Source organism: Vombatus ursinus, unplaced genomic scaffold, assembly GCF_900497805.2.
Source record: "Vombatus ursinus unplaced genomic scaffold, bare-nosed wombat genome assembly UNPS02009205.1, whole genome shotgun sequence".
In the NCBI taxonomy this organism is placed as follows: Eukaryota; Metazoa; Chordata; class Mammalia; order Diprotodontia; family Vombatidae; genus Vombatus; species Vombatus ursinus.
The window spans coordinates 18562496-18578585 of NW_020948983.1; the positions used below are offsets into that span (position 1 = coordinate 18562496).

Consider the following 16090-nt stretch of genomic DNA (forward strand, 5'->3'; position numbering starts at 1 on the left):
ATTTTGCTATAAGAAATGATGAGCAGGCAGACTTCAGAAAAACCTGGACTTATATGGTCTGATACTGAGTGAAGTGAGCAGAACCAGGAGAACGTTGTACACAGTAACAGCCATGTTGTGCTATCAACTAACTTTGATAGACTTAGCCCTTCTCAGCGATACAAGGATCTAAGACATCTCCAAAGGCCTCATGATGGAAAATGCCATCCACATCCAAAGAAAGAACTATGGAGTTTGAATGCAGATTGAAGCATACTATTTGCTATTTTTTTTCTTCTGTTGAGGTTTGTTTCCTCTTTCCTCCTATTGGTTCTAATTCTTACTTACAACATCATTAATGTGAAAATATGTTTAATAGGAATGTATATGTATAGCCTATATCAGATTGTGCACCATCCTGGGGAGTGAGGTGAGGAGGGAGGGGGGGAGAAAAATTTAAAACTCAAAAGTTTATGGAAGTGATTGTTGATAACACAAAATAAATTAATTAAAAAAATAAGAAATGATGAGCAGGCAGATTTCAGAAAAACCTGGAAAGACTTACATGAATTGATGCTGAGTAAAGTAAGTAGAGCCAGAAGAACACTGTACACAGTAACAACAACACTGTGCAATGACCAACTTTGATAGACTTAGTTCTTCCCAACAATACAATGATCTAAGACAATTCCAAAAGATGCATGATGGAAAATGCTATCCACATCCAAAGAAAGAACTATGGAGCCTGAAGGCAGACTGAAGTATATTACTGAAGCATACTTTTTTTGTTTTTTTTCTCTCTCATGGTTTTTCCCTTTTATTCTGATTCTCCTTTCACAACATGACTAATATGGAAATATGTTTTTTTAAAAAAGAGTGTACTGTTGCTCAGATCCAAACTCAGGTCAGGAACTTGCAGAGGTCAGATCAGGGGGACAACAATCAGACTCTGCCCTGGAAAGGAGCACTCGGAGAGCACTGAAAACTTGTGGATTGCCAGTCGAGCTGTAAGTGAAATCTTGGAATAACACAACATTCAATAGCCCAGGAAAGTAGCAACATGACCAGCCCAGCTTTCCATCTAGAAGTACATAGAGTCCAGCCCTAACAATGAGTCCAAAGTCAGGAAGCAGGGGGGAAGAATGAACAAACAAAAAAGAATCCCACATTAAAAGGCATTATTGTGATAGGGAAGTTTAAGACATAAATTCAGAAAAAGAGGATGGCTCCAAAATACTTACAACAAAGTCTGAAAGAAAAACATAGCTTATGCTAGAATTCCTAGAAGAGATGAAACAAGAGTTTTAGAATTTTTTTTGGTGGATGTAATGATTGAGTATGGGAGGGAAAATTTGAGAAAAAAATGAGAGTTATGGAAGAAAGAATTAGAAAGGGAATTTACAGCTTGCAGAAGAGGTACAAAACCTTGCCTAAGTAACAAACTTCCTGAAAACTGGACTGGACCACATAGAAGTCAATGACTCCATGAGACAACAAGAAATATTAAAACAAAGTCAAAAGACTGAAGAAAGAAAAAAAAAGGAAAACATAAGATTTCTCATAGCCAAAACAACTAATCTGGAAAACAGATCTAAGAGATAATTTAGGAATCAATAGACTATCTGAAAGCCACGACCAAAAAAAAAAAAATAGCCTAGAAATCATATTTCAGGAAATCTTAAAAGAAAACTGTTTAGATCCCTTAGAACCAGAAGGCAAACTGGAAATAGAAAGAATCCACTGGTCATTTCCAAAAAGAAACCCCAAAATGAAAACTCCTAGGAATATTACAGTCAAAATCCAGAGTGTCCATGTCAAAGGGAAAATATTGCAAGCAGCCAGAAAGAAAGAACTTAAGTACTGAAGAACCAAAGTCACTATTATACAAGATCATACAAGGAATGGAGAGTTGAAAATATGATATTCCAGAAGGCAAAAAATACAGGTTTACAACCAAGAATGGCTTATCCAGGAAAACTGAGTGCAATCCTATAGGAGGGAAAAAAAAGGGGGGGGGGACTTTAATTAAATAAATGACTTCTAAGTATTCTTTATTGAAAAAAAAAAAAACAACAGAACTGAAAAGAAACTTTTTTTTTTTTTGGTTAGGCAAAGGGGTTAAATGACTTGCCCAGGGTCACACAGCTAGTAAGTGTTTTGTGTCTGAGGCCGGATTTGAACTCAGGTCCTCCTGAATCCAGGGCCGGTGCTCTCACCACTGTGCCACCTAGCTGCCCCTGAAAAGAAACTCTTAACTACAAACACAGGAGTGAAGAGAAAAATTAAAAAGGTAAACATGAATGAACAATCATCATAAGAGAATAAACAAAATTAATATGCTGACATTCTAATAAGGTAAGATGATACATGTGTCCCCTCTGAACCCTATTATCATTAAGAGTCATGGAGGGAATCTATTAGAACAACTGACACTAATTCTGTTGTCTTGATCAAAAGATGAGCGGAAAGGGAAGAGAAGAGGACTGTGTTATAGGAAGAAAGAGAGAGTAAGGATGGGGAAAATTATCACCAATAATTGGGGTACAGCAGTAGAAGTCTTCTTCTGAAACAAGGGAATGAGTGGGCAACACTTAAATCTCACTTTAATCTGAACTGGTCAAAGGAAGGAAGAATACATACAGCTGGGTACAGAAATACATGTAACTCAACAGGGAAACAGGAGGGAAAAGGAGAAATAAGGTGAAGGCTAGATTAAGAGAGGGTTTAGTACTAAACAAAACAAACTCTCTCTAGGATGGATTTTGAAGAGGCATTTAAAAGAAAAGAATGAAAGAACCTGTTATTAGGCTCTGGATGAGGGAAAGAGAAGAGGGGCAGGGGAACATAAGCAGATTATACCAAACGTAGGGCACTAGTGCTATACTCACTCCTCTCACATGATCCATTTCTTTAGAAATAGGAAATGGGAAAGAAAAAGAAGGAAAAGAATAAGAGAATACAATAAGAGAAATATGCAATTAGCAATCATAACTATAGAGGTGAATGGGATGAACTCACCCATAAAAAAAGGAAGACAGCAGAATGGATTAGAAAGTAGAATCAGACAATATGGTGTTCACAAGAAACACAGTTGAAATAGAAAGATACTCTAGAACAAGAGCTCTAACTACTTCACCACCACAAAATAAAACAAAAAAGAAATGAAGGACCTGAATAAAATTTTAGAAAAGTTAGATATGATACTTCTAGAGATTACTGAATCCATATTTCTCAGCTGTACGTGACACCTTCACAAAAACTGACCATGTATTAGGGAATAAAAAAACTTACAAATGCAGAGAAATAGAAATATTAAGTTCAACTTTTACAGACCACAATAAAAAGCATATTCAACAAAAGGCCACTGAAGAAACGATTAAAAACTAACTGGCGAAAAATAAAAATTCTAAAGAATGGATGGATCAAAGAACAAATCACAGAACCAACCCATAATTTTACTGAAGAAAATAAGAACAATGGGACAACATACCAAAATTTTGGATATGCTGCTAAAGCAGTCTTTATATGAAAACATATATCTTTAAACACTTTCGTTAATAAAAGGGAAAAAGAGCAGATAAAAAAACTAGAAAGCCAACAAATTAAAAACCTCTAATTAAGCATCAAAACACAAATCCTGAAAATCAAAGAAGAGATGAAAAGAATTAAAAACAAAAAAAAAAACCCAATAAATTTATAAGTAAAACTGGGAGCTGGTATTTAGAAAACAAAAAAATAGAAAAGATCAATCATTAGCTAACTTGATTTTTTTAAAAAATCAAATCAAATTACCAGTATCAAAAATGAAAAAGGTGAATTCACAACCAATGAAAGAGAAATAAAAGAAGTTATTAGAAATTATTTTGCCCAATTATATGCCAGTAAAATTGGTGATCTAAATTAAATAGATATTTACAAAAATATAAAATGCCCAAATTAAATGACTGACAGACTGGCTAGAGGGAAAGTGGCTAGTACTAGAGAACTGAACAGATAGGACATGGCTCAGTAGCTTTTCCTTTCTCTAGACTGCCCAAAGCAGCTCTGAAGATCCAAGACTTAAAAAGTTTCCAGATTTTACCATGTATCACAGTAAGTTTAAAATGGATATGTAACCTAAATACTAAAAATATACCATAAAAATATTAGAAGAAAACCAGATAAGGTACTTTTTACAACTATGTCTAAGGGGAAATACTAACCAAACACTAGATAGAGGCTATCACAAAAGATAACGTGTAATTTTGATTACAAAAAAATGTAAAAGCTTCTGCACAGACAAATTCAATGCAACTAAAACGAGAAAGGCAACACTTAGAATGGGAAAATCTTTACAAACATCTCCAACAGTGATTTGTATTTATACAAAATAAATAAGGAACTAACAAATATATAAGGTGTTTCAAAAGTTTCAGTGAAGTTTTAAGTGCCCCAATGAATGGATAAGTGGTCAAAGGATATGAACAAACAATTATAAGAATTGCAAACTATGCCAGTTTCTAGTTGGGTCCTGCCCCAGGACGATGGATATGGGGAAAAGATGGTCTAGTCTTTGTCACCTCCCAACTTCGGTGGGGTTCTGCCCCAAGACCATCTCTAGTACTAAGCTGCCCTCTAGGGACAAGACCTCTTCTATTTCATGCCCCATAGGATCTTCCGCCAAGAAAGAAAGGCAAATCCATCCTCCTGACTAGGCTCTCATATATCTGCCTGCTCAGACCTTCTGTGAGAAAGGTCTCCTGGGGCCTCATAAGACATAACATTACTACCTGCCAAGAGTTTAAACCTCAAGGAAGGACCTCAAACAGTCTAATCATACGTTTCTCTTCGGTGGATCTATCTCTAGTGACTGACACTCTGCCTGGACTCACTCCTCAGTGGTTACCATGTTGTAATACTCCATGCTCCCTAATTCTACTTCCAGACACTCCCTCTCCCACTTTTAATAAACAACCTCTCCTCCTTTAAGTTTTACAATATCCAAATCTACATCCTGGTAGTTATTATCTACCAAGCCCCAAGACATTCTATTTCCTAAAGCAATGAATTCTGTGCTTGGCTCACAATCTCTCTCTCTCTCCCTTCTTCCCTACTCTAGCCTTCAATAAAAATGACTTCCACACACATATCAAAGTTCTTTCAAATACTCTAAATTCCTAGTTCCTCAATCTACTCAATTCCCATGACCTACTCTTCCATTCTACCTTAGAAACACAGAGACGGTCATATCCTTGATGTTGCACATTCCCCACAAATGTTCTATTCCTAATTCATGAACTCCAAAAGTCCTCTATCTGATCATAATCTTTCATCAGCTTTGCAACTCCTAACCCTGATCTTGATTATCACTCTATTCCCTCTACCCCTCAGTTCTTTCCCAGGCCATAATCTTGTACTTACAACACTCTCCTTCCTTCATTATCTTAATCCCTTGGTTGAGCTAACCAACTCAACTCTACACTAGAATTTCTTGCCTCCTGGACCTATTGTCTATTATGCCTTGCCAATACCCAACCTTGAATTACTCCCGCCATCCACCATCTAAGGCAGCTTGGTGGCCCAGTGGATACAGTGCTGCACTTGGGAGTCACAAAGATCTAAATGCAAATCCTGCCTCACTAGCTGTGTGACCATGGGCATGTCACTTAACCCCTCTCAGCCTCAGTTTCCTCATCTCTAAAATGAAGGTAATAATAGCTCCCATCTAAAAGGTTTATTGTGAGGATCAAATGATCCTCACAATAAGTACTTTGCAAATCTTAAGGCTCTGGATAAATGTTAGCTACTATTACTATTGCTCCCATTCACATGCTACTGAACAAAGTTGGAGGAAATCACAAAACTATGATAACTAAGTCCAATATAAATTGATATTATCTAATCTCAAGTGGGACCTCAATGTAAATGTTCTATTCATCTTAATTGATTCACTATACCACTTTCCACAAAGATTGTTCTAAAGCTCATATCTCCTCAAACCTCCCGTGGTAATTCTTTCTGCCACTCTCTCAACTGAGGACCTCTCCTCAGATTTCACTTAAAAAAAATATGAGACCATTTGCCTAAAGCTTCCCTATATTCCCTCCTTATTGCACATCACTGATGCACCTTTCCCCATTCTCTCCTTCACTCTGTCTAAAATTAAGAGAATGCCCCTCTTTGCCAAAGCCAATTCCTCTACATATCCCTGATCTTATCCCTTCCCAACTTCTCCAGCAAACTGTCCCCATTATCAACCCCAAGCCCTTTCTTACATCCAATCTCTCCCTGTCTGCTGGCTCCTTTTGCCTATAAACAAGCCTATGTTCCCCTTATGCTTAAAAAAGAATTCTTTCTTACTTATCACTCCTGCTGGCTACCCTATAATTCTTCTCCCCTTCACAGCTATGCTCCTTGAGAGAGCTGTGGCTCCACTTCCTCTCCTCCCATTCATTTCTAAACTCTCTGAAATCTAGACACAGCTCTCTTCAAAGTTACCAATGATCTTTTTTTTTTCTCTTTTTTTGGTGAGGCAATTGGGGTTAAGTGACTTGCCCAGAGTCACACAGCTAGTAAGTGTCAAGTATTTGGTCTGAGGCTACATTTGAACTCAGGTCGCCCTGACTTCAGGGCCAGTGCTCTCTCCACTGCGCCACCTAGCTGCCCCTCCATGATCTCTTAATGGCCAAATCCAGTGGCCTCAGTCTTCATATTTCTTGACTTCTCTGAGCATTTAACGTTACCAGTCATCTCCTACTAGACACTCTCTCCTCTCCAGGGTTTTCTGACAGTGAGTGATCTCTCCTGGTTCTCTTCCTATTTGTCCAGTCTTCTTCGCAGGCTCTTCATCCACCTTATGCCCACCTGGGTGTCCCCTAATATTCTGTCATGGGCCTTCCCCTGTGACCCACTATTCAAAAGTAAATTTGTCTACAACCCGGGTACTTAAGGAACATCAACTTCAACCTAGAACTGAACATACTATCTATTTTCAGTCGACATTTCAAAGGTCTCAGAGAAGAGTCAAGCTTCCTGTTTTAAAGGACAGAACTTTTCCCATTTGAACCTTTTCCACAAAGAAAAGGAAAACCTTCTATAGCTTCAACAGATGCTGCCCAGACCCAGCTAGCGTGCTATTATCCGAAAGTTCCATTTATTAGCTCTGTCCATTCAATAATCTAGATAGCCTACTGTGAAATAGATGCCAATTTAACCAAGTCAATATCCTACAGAAGTGAGGAAAACTCATTAAATTAATGGACTAAATAGACTGCTATTTCATTTTCCAGTTTAGTTAAATACCTCTTTAGAAAATAGCCCTAAAAAAAATTTTTTTTTAAATTAAAAAGGGGCAGCTAGATGGCGCAGTGGATAGAGCACCGGCCCTGAAGTCAGGAGGATCTCAGTTCAAATCCAGCCTCAGACCAAACACTTGGCACTTACTAGCTGTGTGACCCTGGGCAAGTCACTTAACCCCAACTGCCTAAAAAAAAAAAAAAAGAAAATTAAAAAAAAAAAAAAGAAAATAGCCAAACTCAGGCTGATCAATTAGAATCTAAGTATTTGTTCCTACAATCATTTTCCTTCCACTTATTTTAAATTAATAAATTTTATGCTCCCCATTTTTGAATAACTAGTTGGGCTTAGTTGCTGGGCATTGCTGGACAAGATGATGATGATTATAGAGATTTCTGGACCACAACTAAAAATATAGAACTCTAAGGAGGTACAAAGATATTTAACCTCTTTTTTAGCAGTGGCAAAGAATTAGAAATTGAAGAGGTACCCATCAGTTAGAGAACAGTTGAACAAGTTATAGTACATAAACATAATGAATGCTATTTTGCTGTAAGAAATGATGGAGATGATTTCAGGGAAACCTGGAAAGACTTGTACGAACTGATTAAAAGTGATATGAGTAACAACAGAATAATTTATACAATGGCAACACTATGATAAAGACAAACAACTTGGAAAGAATCAGGAACTCTGATAAGTGTGATGACCAACTGTAATTTCAGAGGACTCAATGATGAAACATACTACCAACCTCCTAACAGACAGGTGAAAGACTCAAAGTATAAAATGAAACAATTTTTTTTTTGACATGGCCAAATGTTAATTTGTTTTACTTGGATATACATGTTTGTAATAGTTTTGTTTTTCTTTTTTCTCATTTGGAGTTTGGGGAAATGACATGGTAGGGAGAAAAGGCAGATTTTTGCTGAATGAAAAAAATTTTAATTAAATAAATCAATGGAAGTCTCATGCAGAGTGAAGTAAGCAGAGCCAAGAAAATAATATACACAATGACTACAACAGTGTAAATAAAGAACCACAAAAAAAATCAAAAGTTTATGGTGCAAAATTACGAAGAACAAGCATGACTCAAAAGAAGAGATATGAGAAGAAACCCTTATTCCATCCCTTTGCAGAGATGGGAGGTCTGCACATAGCATGTATCTTCAATTTTTTTTCAAAGTATGGATCAGCTATGCTGATTTATTCTTCTTCTTTTGTCTTAAAAAAATACTGCTTGTTCTAGGAGGGCAAGGGGGAGGGATATTAGGGGAAATTATGGTCATAAAAAGACATGAATAAAAACTTATTTAAAAAAATTATTGGAGGTAGAAACGGAATGGATATTGTTCTCAGAATACATAGACCACCGGGTCAGAAAGAACAGACAAGTTCAGGAAATAGATTACAGGCTTGGCATTAAGAAATGATACGCTGTTGAAGGGGCCTTCAGTTTTATAGGCTAGTGGTGTTGAACTCCAATAGAAACAGATCCCTACAGGCTATATATTGACTTGGAAAACTGCAAATTAACATTATATTTTATTTTTATTTTTTCAAACATTTTCCAATTATATTTTAATTTCGTTCCAACCATACTGGGGAGTTTCATGGGCCATTCAGAGGCCAAGAATTTGACACTTCTGGTACCAGAAGCAAAGCAGCTAATAATTTCTTGGCTTGACTTAATGATTTTATCTTTCAAAATGTAGAAGAACTAAAAAGGGAAAATGTTATACTGAACCTAATATTCAATAACACAAAAACTGACTGCTGGGGTAGAAATGATAGGAACTTATTGAGGGAAGTAACTGCTCTATCTTCAAACTGATTTGAGAATGAGAGTAAAAACAAATGCATCCTGGATTTTGAGAGAGTGATTTCAAAATGTTCAGAGAAAGGATACCTAAGATCCCATAAACTAAAATTCTACAGGGGAAGTCTGCCCAGGAAAGATGGAAGGATCATAGGGATTAAATTTTAAAGATGCAAAGAGAAAGAATTCCAATGGCAGGGGAAAGGAAGGAGAGTTTTAAAAAAATGACATGGAAACCTAGGGAACATACTTAAATTTTTTTTTAAAAGACATATAAAAAAGATGGAAGATAAGGTAAGTAAAGGAAAATGAGTTCAAAAGTGTGCTACAGGGGCAGCTAGGTGGCACAGTGGATAAAGCACCGGCCCTGAAGTCAGGAGGACCTGAATTCAAGTCCCGCCTCAGACTAAACACTTGACACTTACTAGTTGTGTGACTCTGGGCAAGTCACTTAACCCCAACTACCTAAGCAAAAAAAAAAAAAAGTGTGCTATAGTCCTATAATAAGAGTATGAGGAGTGCTAAAAGTCAGAATTAGCTGAGACTGGTGAGGAAAGCTGGACTGCTGCTCAGGGTAGATGGGATGATGATAACAGATGACAGAAAGGAGAACTATTCAACTTTTAATTTATTTTTTTTTCTACCAAGCATAATGATCTTCGAATTGGAAAGCACAGGACAAAAATTACTACTAGGGAGTTGAAATTCAAGATTAATAAGACAGTGAGAGCCTCATTGTTCTTGATAAGTTCAATTCACCTGGCCCTGATAAACTACAACCCAGGGTTGTCCTGAAAATCTTATGAGACTGTGATTTCTGAGCCACTCTCTGTGATCTCCGAAAAATCATAGAAGACCTTTTGTCAAAGAGGTGCCAAACGAGACACACATTTTCAGACACAGTCAATGGCTTGTTTGACTACAGTTATTTGTTACAAGGGAGGGCTTTGGAGTTGGGGTCAGGTGTAGAATTAGTGGATAGTGGCAGAATTAGTGAATAGTGACAGAAAAGAGCATTAGAAAAACATTTAAAACACATTGTAAAAAAAATAAAAGTTTAGAAAGTGATGCAAATAGGGCAATTTTGTTAATAATAGGTTACATGTAATGTATACTTTAAAACGAGAAAGATCAATGGAGAACAGAAAAGGTGCCAAAGATGATGCTCCAATTTTCAAAAAGAAAACAGTGGTATCTGCAAACTATAGACTAGTGACCTTGACTTCAATTCCTGGCCAAGTTCTAAAACACATAAGGGATGGATAGTAAACATCTAGAAAAGGAAGTGATGATTACAGTGAACCAGCATACCTTCATCAAGAACAGGTCATGCCAGACTAACCTCATTTACCTTCATTGATAGGGTTGCTAGGCAGGTAGATCAAACACTATATAGTTCATCTAGATTTTAGCAAAACATTTTACCAAGTATCTCATTCTATTCTTGTGGACAATATGTAGAGATGTGAAATTGATAATAGTACAGTATGAGAGAGTCTACACTAGTTGAATGCATAAACAAAAAAATTAGTCACCAATGGTTTGATGTCACCTTGGAAGGAGCTAGCTAGTGATGTACCACAGGGATCTATGCTTTGCCCTGTGCTGTTTAATACTCTTCTTCTTCTTCTTCTTCTTCTTTTAATCAATAATGACTTAGAGAAAGGCATACTAAAGGTACGTCATTATCAAATATGAAGATGACACAAAACTCAGAGGGTTAGTGAACATGATGGATGGACATGATGAACAGAATCAGAATCCAAAAAGAATATGATAGGCTATAACATGAAACTGGTTAATAAAATGAAATTAAATGTAAATTCATTTGGGTTCAAAAATCAACTTCATAAATACAATATGAAGGATGTAAGGCTAGATAGTTTTTTCTTAGAAAGATTCAATAGTTTTAGCAGAGTGTGAGTGCAATAACTTAAAATGGCATCCGAAAAAGGTAACAACCTTTGGCTACAATGTAATAAGTATGGTGGCTAGGTCCAAGAAAGTGATAGTTCCATTCTATCTTGCCATAGTTGGTTCATAAGTTCAATATTACGTTCAGTAGTGTATGCCACATTTTAGGAAGGTCATTGATAAACTGAAAGATGACAAGGATAATGAAGAATCTCAAGATTCTCCTATTTGAAGGGCTACTAAAGAAGCTAAGAATGTTTAATTTGGAGAAGATTTGTGGTGGGGATAGGGGGATATGCTAGATGTCTTCAAGCATTTAAAGAGCTGTCCCAAGTAAGTGGGATAAAGTTTGCTCTCTTTGGCCCCAGAGGGCAGAAATAGGAGCAGAAGATAGAAGCTAGAGAGAAGCAAATAAAAACTTTCTAACAATTAGGCCTATCCAAAGTGGAATGGGCTTTCTTGGGATAAAGTGGGTCTTCAAGGTCTTCAGGTACATGTTGTCAGGTAATATGCAGAGCTTCTTGTTTAGGTACCAGTTCGACTAGATGGTTTCTGAGGCTCTTGCTGAGTATGTGACCCTGTCATTCTATGATTCCAAACACTTCAAAACCTCAACCACCATTCCCTTTAGCCTTCAGTATATAGTCTATCTTCATTACGGTGCAGTGCTTCTAATGGCCAAAGCTGAAATTCTTAATCATACCCAAATCCTGCTACATTACTTCAAGCTTTCCAAGTTTTGTACTACTCTTATAAAGAAATACTATAAACTGATCACAATGACAACCAAGAAAGAGAAATACTGAAATATCTGTAATTCCCATGGAATCTAGCTCAATATCTTCCAGTTTCTGAATAAATGCAAATTTCTGCATCACCTGTTCAAAACTTCCTGTAGAGTACTAGACTACCGAACTCACATTTTCAAGATCAGCTATAAATTCTATAGCTTCTAAATAAATCTCAACCCGTCAGTCTGAAATATTACCACAACCTGAACTGTATCTGTCCTCAGTGCCTGGTACAAAGCTTCAGGCCCAATTCTGTCAACTGCCTTGTGCCCTGGCCCCAACATGTCTAAATTGGTGAACTCTCTAACTCTTGCTTTCACTCACTAAAAGAGGATCAGCAGCTACAAACACCAGAATTCAAACCCTTCTCTCTCTTTCTCTCTTTCTCAGACATGCTACTACTCTTGAGGCTTTCTTAAGTTAAAACTTCTTCACTACTTAGACAACCAGGTGGCAAGAAGGAATGTGGTGAATTACTGAAGGGAAACTAAAAAGCCAAAGGAAATTATCCACACAGAAGAAGGAAAGCAAAATAATCTGCTCTAAGGACATTTAAAAACAAAATCTAGGCCCATGGTTTACATTCTACACCTGATGGCAGAGCTGCAATATAAACGATTACCTCCCTAGCCCAAACCCCTTGCCTAGCAAGGCTCTATTTTCCCTTGCCTCTTCTGGAGAAGTCATACCAGAATGGGTAGTGCACACTCTGGAGAATTTCGGGGCTCTACCCTCTGAATATTGAAGCCTTGTTAGAAGAAACCCCTCTGAGTATTTGGGTTCAGTTTGCTTTAAGTTGTTGAGGAGCCAGGGGACTGGTAGGCCCTGCCTCAGCCTCTCTTTCTGGAGCCGAAGCCTTAGCGAAGAGCGGACAGCATCTGGGACTGAGTGGAAGTACTGAGGACGGATTCAAGCACCTTTCAGGGGGTCTGGGCAAGTGGCCAGAGGGCTCAGAAGGCAGAGCTGAAATAGGCCCTCCCGAGGCAGGCTAGCTAACCTTTGCCCCCAAGATCGCCTTCCAAATTCCTTCCCACAATTCCCCTCTTTCCCCCCCATCACCCAACCGGAGGTTCGTGCCTCCCTCGCTCTCAGGCGCAACAAAGGCCCGGCCCTGAAGACCCTGGGGCTTTTCCCGGGAAAAGCTCTCGCTGACCTGTCACCGGATCCAAAATGGCGAGGCCTAGTCCCAGGGCCAGCGGCCACAACTCATGTCCGGCCCGGGAGCCGGCGGAGGCCCCGAACAGTTCCCCAGACCCTGCGACGGGGAGGGAAAAGGGATGGGAATCGGTGCCCAGAGATAAGACTCGGTGAGCCCAGGGTGGGATGGAGCTAGCGACAGGAGCGGCACTGACGATTCAGGCCCTGGGACGGGCGGAGGAACCGGCTCCCTTCCCTGTCAGTACAGTGACGTGGTAACCAGGCGCAACCTACGCCGCTGCCTGGTAACTGCGCCAGCCCAGTGGCACACGCAACCAATCCCCGCTAGGTCTGGCGCTGATTGTCCAATCGAAGAGGGAGAGCTGGCCTCAGGAACGGGAACCTTTCCGGGAAAGGCGGGATTACAAGAAAGTCTGGAAAAGGATAGGTAAGAGATATCCAATGGGAATGAAGGACTACGGAGTAGCAGTGAGAAGCACCAATAGAAAATGAGAAATTGTGCTTTCGACGTTGGAACGGAGGTGGAGTTAGCTTAAGTTCGGTTGCAGTGCGCCGGGACGGCTGCGACCGCAGGGTTTTGTGGGGAGAGGGACCGAGGCTAGAACTAGTGGCACGGCTGGGGGGGGGGGGCGTGTCCCACCCGCGACCCGAATTCCGACCTCAGCACCACACCCAATCAGAGGCACCTGAGCTAGGACCACGCCCCTACGGGGCATACCCAATCGAGATTGAGAAAGCCATTCTTCCTGCAGCTGCGGGTCCTGCTTCCGACTTGCGCACAGCGAGTCTGTCAGCCGGCGTGTCCATTGAGTTCAACGATCACGTGCAACGTACGATCCTGGCTGCTGGGGATACATAAAATAAAACAAGATAGTCTCTGATTCCTCATGGAGTTTATAGTCTAGTAGGCTGAAAAAGATGGCTTCACAAAGAGCTACGTTAGAACGTAATTGCGCGGGGGAGGTCAAACAGTGGCGTGTCCTCCTGTCCAGGTGTGTCTGTACACCTGTCTGTGTTTAACTGTCTGAACGTTCTGTCCACCATTTATCTGTGTGTCTGGCCATAAGTATCCTGCTTGGAGTAGTGGATAGATAATAGTAATAAGTATATAATTTATAATAATGTAAGTCTACAATAAAATAATAAAATATAATAAATACTTACTGTTTGATGGATAGAGGTCCAGATAGACCCTGGGTTCCATACCACCTCTGTGACTTAATAGCTGTGTAACCATGGGCAAATTCGCTGATTCTCAGTTTCCTCATCTATAAAACAAAGATAAGGATAACTGTACTTCCTACATCACAACCTTGTGAAGTTTAAATGAGTTAACATATGTAAAGTGCTTTACAAACTTTAAAAGGCTGTATTAATGTCAGCTTATCCTGTTGTCTCAAGTCAGAAAGTCTAAGGCCTTAAAGTCTGCATGCCTGTGTATCTACTCTCGTATCTGCCTGCCTGTCCCTATGTCTGTATGCCCACATATCTACTGTTTTTATATACACTGTATTTGCCTGGCCTGTCTAACCGTTACACATATGTATATATATTGTATATGTATGTGTGTATGTACATATATATTATATATACACATATATGCACCGTAAATAGAGAGGCATCATGGCTTTGGAACCAGAAGACCTATGTTCTGACACATCGTTTAAATATTAGTTTTTCATATTTAAATGTTTCACTACTTTTCTAGTTGTATAAATGTGGACATGTCTCTCAAACTCTCTTAGCTTCAGTTTCCTCACCTGCAAAGGGGTGAGGATATTACCTGCAGTGACTACTTTCAAAGTGCTAAAGTCTAGGGAACTCTTTAAGACTTAGTTGCAGATAACATACCACCCTGCATTGGTAAAGAGGGTTTCCTTATCTGGGAGTTCTCTTTGCCAGTGAAATCACAGGTTTAGTCCCTATCCCCTAGTCACTAAATAAATATAAAATTCTGAGCAGGTCACTTAATGGTGTTAGTGCCCCAGGCAGCTATTTTAGACTATAAATTGCATATTTTACAATGAGCAGCTGTGAATGACTTAGCAATGATACAACAATTCCAAAAGACTTATGATGAAAGATTCTATCCATCTCCAGAGAAAAAACTGGTTGAGTCTGAATGCAGTTTGAAGCAGATTTTTTTTTAAACTCACTTTATTTTTCTTGGAGTTTTTTTGGTTGTTTTATTTCAAAACATGACTATTGTGGAAATATGTTTTGCATGACTGCACCTGTATAGCCTCTATCAAATTGCTTGCCTTCTAAATGAGATGAGAGGGGAGGGAGAGAATTTGGAATTCAGATTTTTTAAAAAATGAATTACAAATTGTTTTTACATGTAATTGGGGGGGAATATTAAATAGATTTTTTAAAAAGACAATAAATTGCAATAAAGATATCAATCTTCATTCAAAAAGGAAGTCTCACTGGAAGCTCCCAACACCTATAAAATCACAGGCTATTTAATAACTGTTGACCATCTCCTCCCGGATACTTTCTCCTCTCTGGGTTTTTGTGACTCTGATCTCTCTTGGTTGTTGTCCTACCTGTCTGACTGCCCCTCAGTCTTCTTTGCTGGATCCTTATTCATGTCATGACCACTAACTATGAATGTATCCCACGGTTCTGTCTTGGGCTCTTTTGTGTTTTCCTCTACACTTTTTCTCTGTTGAACTCATCAGCTCCTACGTGTTCACTTATCTTCCCTTTTTTAGAAGATTCCTTAATCTATGTATCCAACACCAGTCTGTCTCCTGAGCTCCAGTTCCTTAACTACCTATTGGATATTTAAAGCTGGATTTCATATAGAAATCTCAAACTTAGCATGTCTAAGATAGAATTCTCTTTCTCCCAAAACCCCTCTCTGTTTCCAACTTTCCTGTTACTTGTTGAGGGATCACCACCCTCCCAGGCACTCAGGCTGACAACTTCAATGTCATTCTCAATTCTTTACTCTCACCCCATTTTTCCACTAAGTCAACCTTGTGTCATTTTTGTCTCTAAAACATCTCTCATATGTCTGTCCTCTCACAAAACCACCACTCTCATTCAAGCCCTCATCACTTCTTACCTGGACTATTAAAATAATCTTCTAATTGGCTATTCTGCCTCAAGTCTCTTCTCACTTCAATCTAGCCTCTCAGGGGTGGGG

General features: G+C 38.9%; 1 protein-coding gene across 6 annotated transcripts in view; it reads right to left on the reverse strand.

The window, feature by feature from the left end:
* GBF1 (golgi brefeldin A resistant guanine nucleotide exchange factor 1) overlaps window positions 1-13182 on the reverse strand; it is a 127732-nt gene extending 114550 nt beyond the window's left edge. For all 6 annotated transcript variants that reach the window (XM_027852161.1, XM_027852160.1, XM_027852159.1 and 3 more), the window contains exon 1: window positions 12932-13182. The gene's annotated coding sequence lies outside the window, so the exon portion shown is untranslated. The remainder of the gene's footprint in view (window positions 1-12931) is intronic.
* Window positions 13183-16090: the final 2908 nt, after the last annotated feature.